Raw genomic sequence first — 6,836 nt, 5'->3', positions numbered from 1 at the left:
AGGAAATGATCATCTGCACAAATATTGAAGGCAGAAGAGTGGCTGCTTTACGTGGAAAAACGTTTTGCTTCCTGGAATGGTGGGTTTTCTTGGTCTTTTACTGCTTTCTGGTGATGAGAAGACTTGGGATGTCCTTATTAGAGAATTATTCTAGGATGAAAAGGAAAATCCTACATAGAAGGCTACCTTGCCAGTAAATAGATTCGAGGATATAAGGAGAATGATTAGATTTGATGACAGGCGTACCCGTGAAGCTCGATCTGCAGATGACGCAGCAGTTCGCTATGTATGGGAACTATTTCTTGACAAGTGTAGAAATAGAATGAATCCCAATCATTCGCTCACAGTTGACGAACAGCTAGTCCTAATCCGTGGAAGATGCAGCTTCACCCAGTATATGCCCTCTGAACCAGCCAAGTGTGGCATAAAAATATTTTTGTTATGTGATCATATGCTTTAGAGGGAACTGTTTACACGAGAAGGAAGCCCCATGAATTTATTCAGAAAAATCTTGGATTGAATGTAGTGAAAGATCTTGCTAAAAGCATTCAATGATCATCAAAAAATATTACCGTTGACAACTTCTTTACTAGTGTGCTTCAGAAGCAAATTACAGTGGTGGGAACAATCAAACAAAATAAACCAGAAATTCCTAATGAGATGAAACCATCTGTCTCAAGAGCAATTCATTCCTCTTTGTTTGCATTTATAGGTGTCATTACAATGGTGAGTTATCTTCCCAATAAGAAGAAGTCTATAGTTCTCATTAGCACAATGCAATACGACAGAAACATTGATGAAACTCATGCAAAAAAGAAACCAGATGCAATAAACTTCTATAACTCTACGAAGGGTGGAGTAGATAAATGGACCAGAATATTCGTTATTACACTTGCAAGAGACGAACGAGAAGATGTCCATTTGCATTATGGATGAATATGATGGACATCGCAGCAATGACCACTGAAATTTTATTTTCCGCCCAACATCTGACATACCATAGTGGAAGAAGTAATAAAAGGCGTTTGTTCCTAAGAGGTTTAGCAGAGGAAATGGTAAGACCTCTAATGGAACTTCATATTCAGATCCCTAATCTTCCAAAGAAAATCGTTGATGATATGCGAAGATGTCATATTGCCAAACCAACTACATGTTTAGGGAAAAAGAAGAAGATGCAATTATTGTCCATATAAGAAACACAGGAAAAGTGCTATGACATGCATTAAGTGCAAACCCAACTTTTGTAAGGAACATAGTGGCGTTCTTTGTGCTTCTTGTTTGTCACATGTTGAAAACTAAGAAAGATGCAATTTTATGTGAACAATGAATAATAACTTTTTATAAAAATATTGCCTATACACATAATACTGTGAATAATGAGCATGTTTTAATTGAAGAAATTGGTTGTAATAAGTGTTTTAAAATGTAAACTGCAAGTTATAAGTGAATTAATAAAATAATTTGTATATGTTGTTTGTAAAGGAAAGTAACTAATAAAAATTCACTCTTAGAGTTTTATATATAAGAAATGTTAATCAGGCCCACCAGATCCTGTCACTGTCTCTTAGGAATCTTGCGATATGACAAAAAATTTGACAGAACGAAATTTAACTCCAAAGAATGAATATGTGGAAAGAGGAAAATTTTAAATTAGGTCAGGGCCTTGGAGGCCCTGCATATGCATTCACGTGTGTTTTCGGCACCATGCATCCTAGCGTTAAGAGAAACAGAATGTTTGCATAAAGTCAAACCGCCGGGCTGTCCCCGAGTGAATGATACAGACGTCGAACGCATCCGCCACAGTTTCACGAGGGGTCCGCAGAAATCCGTTCGCCGTGCAGCTCGACAGCTCAGCACGCCCCCGATGTCCGTCTGGCGTCTATGCGTCGACGTTTCTGCATCAAACAATATTAAATTCAGCTACTGCGAGCTGTTCGTGAGGGTGCTAACATCGTGTGAAGTTCCGTAATTTCACTCTTGGCAAGGTGGAGCATGGCTGTTTTCTCCCACAGTTAGTGTTTAGTGACGAGGCAACACTCCATTTACATGGAGAGGTGAACTGTCATAATGTGACAATATGAGGTACGGGACAACCACATGAAGTTGTACAACATAAAATATACTCTCCTAAATTTAATATTTGTCTTATGTATTCCTATTTTTTGTCTGCATCCTAGATATTTATAGGCATCTGATTATTCCAGCGCTTCTATGGAGTCGCTGTGGTTATCCAATATGTAATCTTCTTGTTTAGTGTGTTTTCCCTTGTCTATGCTATTTTTCTTACATTTGTCTGTTCCAAAAGCCATATTTATATAATTGCTGAATACTTATGTTATCTTTAGTAATTGGTTGAGTTGTTGATTTGTTGCTGCCAGTAGTTTTAGATCATCCATGTGTGGGTATGTTCCAGTAATATTGTATCCATAATTTGTATTATTTAGCATGTTGGATAGTGGGTTCAGAGCAAGGCAGAACCAGAAAGGACTTAATGAGTCTCCTTAGTATATTCGACGCTTAATCTGTATTGGCTGTGATGTGATATTATTTGAATTTGTTTGGATATTAAGTGTCGTTTTTCATTACTATGTTTAGGAACTGTATCAATTTAGGATCTACTTTGTATATTTCCAATATTTATAGTAACCATGAGTGGGGTACACTATCAAAACCTTTTCAGTAATCAATGTATGTGTAGTGTAGCGTCCTTTGTTTAGTTTTAGCTTGATATGTTACCTCTGCATCTATTATCAGGTGCTCTTTACATACTCGTGCTCCTTTGCAACAGCCATTTTGTTCTTCATTTATAATTTTGTTGTGTGTTGTATGTATCGTTATTTTCTGTGTAATGACTGAAGTTAATATTTAGTATATTGTTGGTAGGCATGTCATGGGGCAATAATTTGCTGGGTTTGCTGTGTGTGCTTGATCTTTAGGTTTCAGACAAGTTATTCCTTGTGTATGTGTATCAGGGAATGTGTATGGGTCTGCAATGTAACTGTTAAATTATTTAGTTAGATGTGAATGTGTTGACGTGAACTTCTTTAGGCAGAAATTTGCTATTTTATCTTTTCCAGTGGTTTTCCAATTGTGTGTAGAATTAATTGCTTTGGTCGCTTCATGTTGCAAAATTATCACTTCAGGCATTTGTGGTATCATCTTTTATGTCTCTGTTTTCGCTTGTATCCACCGTGCATGTCTTTTATGTTGTACCGGGTTTGACCATATGTTGTTCCAGAAGTGTTCCATGTCTGTTATGTTTGGTGGATTGTCTATTTTAATGCGTGTGTTATCTATTGTCTGGTAAAATTTCTTTTGGTTTGTGTTGAATGTTTGGTTTTGTTTCCTTCTATTTTCACTTTTTTTGTATGTTCTAAGTCGTTTGGCCAATGCTTCTAATTTCTGCTTCTTTTCATCTAATTGCTCTATCGCTTCTTGTTGTGAGATTTTACCTAACCTTTTTGGTTTTTTATATGATATTTCTTTTCTTAGAAATTGTGTTAGCTGTCTGATGTCTCCTCTCAGTTTTTCTATTCCGATCTGTAGCCTGTGTTGCCATGCAGGTTTTGTGGGTTTGTTCTGTGTGTTGGTTGGTTCTGATGTCTGTCTAGTGTGTAAATTTAGTGTAGAGAGTGCTCCTATTTAAACCAGTAGTTGTAACTCTCCCATAGTTGTGTTTCCATTTATTTTGTTGTGTATGATTGTGTTGATAGTTTTTATTGTTGTTTCGACTTGTGGGTTATTTGGCGGTGTATGCAAGAATGGTCTAATGTCTGTATTTGTGTCTTTGTATTCTATATATGTCAGCTGAAATTTTTCTTTTATATCTAACATGTGTGTCACTTCGTGTTCTATTTGTACTTGTTCTGGTGGCAGTCTTAAGATTTCGTTTTCCTCTGATTGTTTAATTGATGCGTGTTGTTCTTTGTTTGTTTGCTCTGGGATGTGTGAGTCCATTACTGTATTATTTTCTTCTTCTTCTGATTGGGCATTATTTTGTTCCAGTATTTGTTGTTCTCGTTGTTTGATGTTTTCTAATTCTGATTATTACACGGATCTGATCAGCTAGTCGTTGTTCTGTTAAAAATTTTAAATCTGGGCATCTGGTAGGAAATGTTGTGTATACTTGTGATCTGTATCCAGTTGTATTGGTTGCTAGGTTTGTTGCTTGGTATTATTATTATTTCGTTGTTGTTCTGTTGGTTAAACGTGTGTGTAGCGTTGCCAGGTTACTTACTACAGTAATTTTTTTTTTTTTTTTTGCCTTTGCTAGAGCCGTCTTTTAAGTTTGCAGGAGTCACCGCTAGTTGCTTCTTTTGGACTGCGACATTACTGTTCTTTCGAAATGTGCCGTTTGTTACTCTTAAAACCAACATGGAGAGCTCCCCAGCGGTGGGGTCGACTTTTTGAAACCAAATAAGCGGTAGTGTAACTCAAGACCCCCCAGTATCAGACCCTGCATCCAGGTGGGCCTCCGTTTGCAAGTAACTGACGCAGAAGAGTTTGGAATTTTGCGTCATGCTATATAGCGTTAAGGAAGTCTTATTCCATAGTCTTGTTGCGTGTCATAATGGTTAGGACAGAAGCTTAACCATGCCTCGTCAGGTGCAGTAAAATTTTTTTTAAATCCTTATCGAAATGACTTTGGTGCCTATTTTTACTCAATTTATTGTTTTAAATGTAATTTCTTTCGTTCTATTCCTTTGTCACATCGTTTTAATCACCGTATGAACTTTTCCATTTGTTTCATTTTTCTTTGCATCATTCTTCTTCCAATCGGAATTTTTGTGAATGTGTATTTTATTGTACCTATCTGTTTGACTATTCAATTACTTCAAAACTCCGATAAATTAATTAAAAAAACAAAAGACGAAATAATCTATTTATATTGACTGTGCATTAACGTGAAAAACGTATTTTTCATTACAAGACGTGCCTTTTTCTGCATGGTAATCGACATACAAATATTTAAAACATTACCTAAATTCTTTGTGTATTATGGAAATGTATGGTAGATGATGATATGAATGAGAGAAGGTTTTCTAAGTAAAACAAAATTCAAGCAATGTGAGAAATCGATATAATGAACACAATAACGAAAACACAGGGCCATAAAAATAGGAGAAATTAAATCGGAATTAGTACATGAAGATAATTAAAAGTTCACGAACAAATATTTCCAGTGGAAAATGGATGATAAGAAGAAAAATTAGACCAAATGAAGAAGTTCATATCACTATTGAATCACGTGACCGAGGAGCGGAAATAAAAAAAAATATATTTACATCAGTTGAATGAAAATGATTATCAATATCACTTCGATAAACACCTAGCACAGATTTCTTCCTCTGGTGAGATTCGAACCCACAACCTCATGCATGTGAAGCTAGTATCCTTTCCAATACCCTCACAACCTACCTAGGTCATTCGGCTTTCTTCACGTTATTGAGTCTCACACACAATTCCGAATTTCTTTTCTCGTCAGTTCCTCGAAAACGTCTACCCACCAGGATGAATGGCTGCACTGTGTGATACTTGGGTGCTTAACCTACATAACCGTATAGATGGTTACAGAAAGTCGATCCTACCCCTGGAGAAATCTCCTTGTAAGACATAACGAAAGAGTGCCGCCGTTTCATTATATCTACTGATACGGTGGTCGACACACAGTTAGTAGTGTAGCCATAGTAACACAAACGGTCTGAAAACTGCACGATCTAAGCAACGAGGGACTACCTCGCACTTAGTCCAAAGGAAAATCTCCAGAATTACTAAAAGACTTGTAGCCAATGAACCGAGTCCCCTGAAGTCATTTAGTCCGTAGCGACTGCTGAGAACCTTCAGAGCAGTCATTAGGATTCGCACTCTACTACTTCGATGTTACACGTTCGGTGTCCTACTCTATGGAGCTGAGTCATGGACTGTATTAGGCATTTGAAATGCGATCGTATGGAAAAATATTAAGGATACCATCGACAGATTTAGTCAAAAGTACGGCGGTACGAAAATGTAGAAATTCTCAACAGCATCCAGAGAGCAGAACTCGATTGTTTTGGTAGCGCAATTCCGCAACAACAAATAAAACCTGTTGAAATTAATAATTCAAGGAAACATTAATGGCCGGCAGTCTGGACGAGCGTTTCTAGGAGCTTCAGTCTGGAACCGTGCGACCGCTACGGTCGCAGTTTCGAATCCTGCTCCGGAAATGGGTGTGTGTGATGTCCTTAGGTTACTTAGGTTTAAGTAGTTGTAGGTTCTAGGGGACTGATGAGCTCCGATGTTAAGTCCCATAGTGCTCAGAGCCATATGAACCATTTTTTGAAAGATTGATGGAATATGTGATCCACGACGCATAGGATTAACCTGGCTAAATAACTCAAACCAGCAGTTTGGGTTCAGCACTGAATCAATGTTCTGAAAAACCATGGACGGACAACAGATCATGCTATCTGCAATTGGCATACAGTTAAAATTTTTTGAACCTAGTGCTGTTAAAAGCATTCATGTTAACACTTATTTTGATCAATGTACGTATTTTTTGAGACATCCATTGTACGAGGACGTACAGGAAAGTAATGTTGAGAAGTTTTGAGTGAAAAGTCACAAAGATTTTTAAATAAAACAAAGTTCATGAACATTCTGCATCGGTATTCTTCACGTCAATAAATTTAGTTTTCAACACACTCACCCTCGGAACCAACACAATTTCCCCAACTAGATACTATTTTGTTGACACCGTCACAGTATATTGTTTGACTATGTTAACAGAGCCACAACCTTACCTCTGCTTGCACCGCTTGAAACAACTGAAGTGCTCAAAGGTTTTCTTAGTTTTG

The sequence above is a fragment of the Schistocerca gregaria genome, unplaced genomic scaffold (genome assembly GCF_023897955.1).
Source record: "Schistocerca gregaria isolate iqSchGreg1 unplaced genomic scaffold, iqSchGreg1.2 ptg000405l, whole genome shotgun sequence".
NCBI lineage: Eukaryota > Metazoa > Arthropoda > Insecta > Orthoptera > Acrididae > Schistocerca > Schistocerca gregaria.
The sequence above is the reverse complement of the archived record's forward strand: the minus strand, read 5'-3'. Positions refer to the sequence as shown.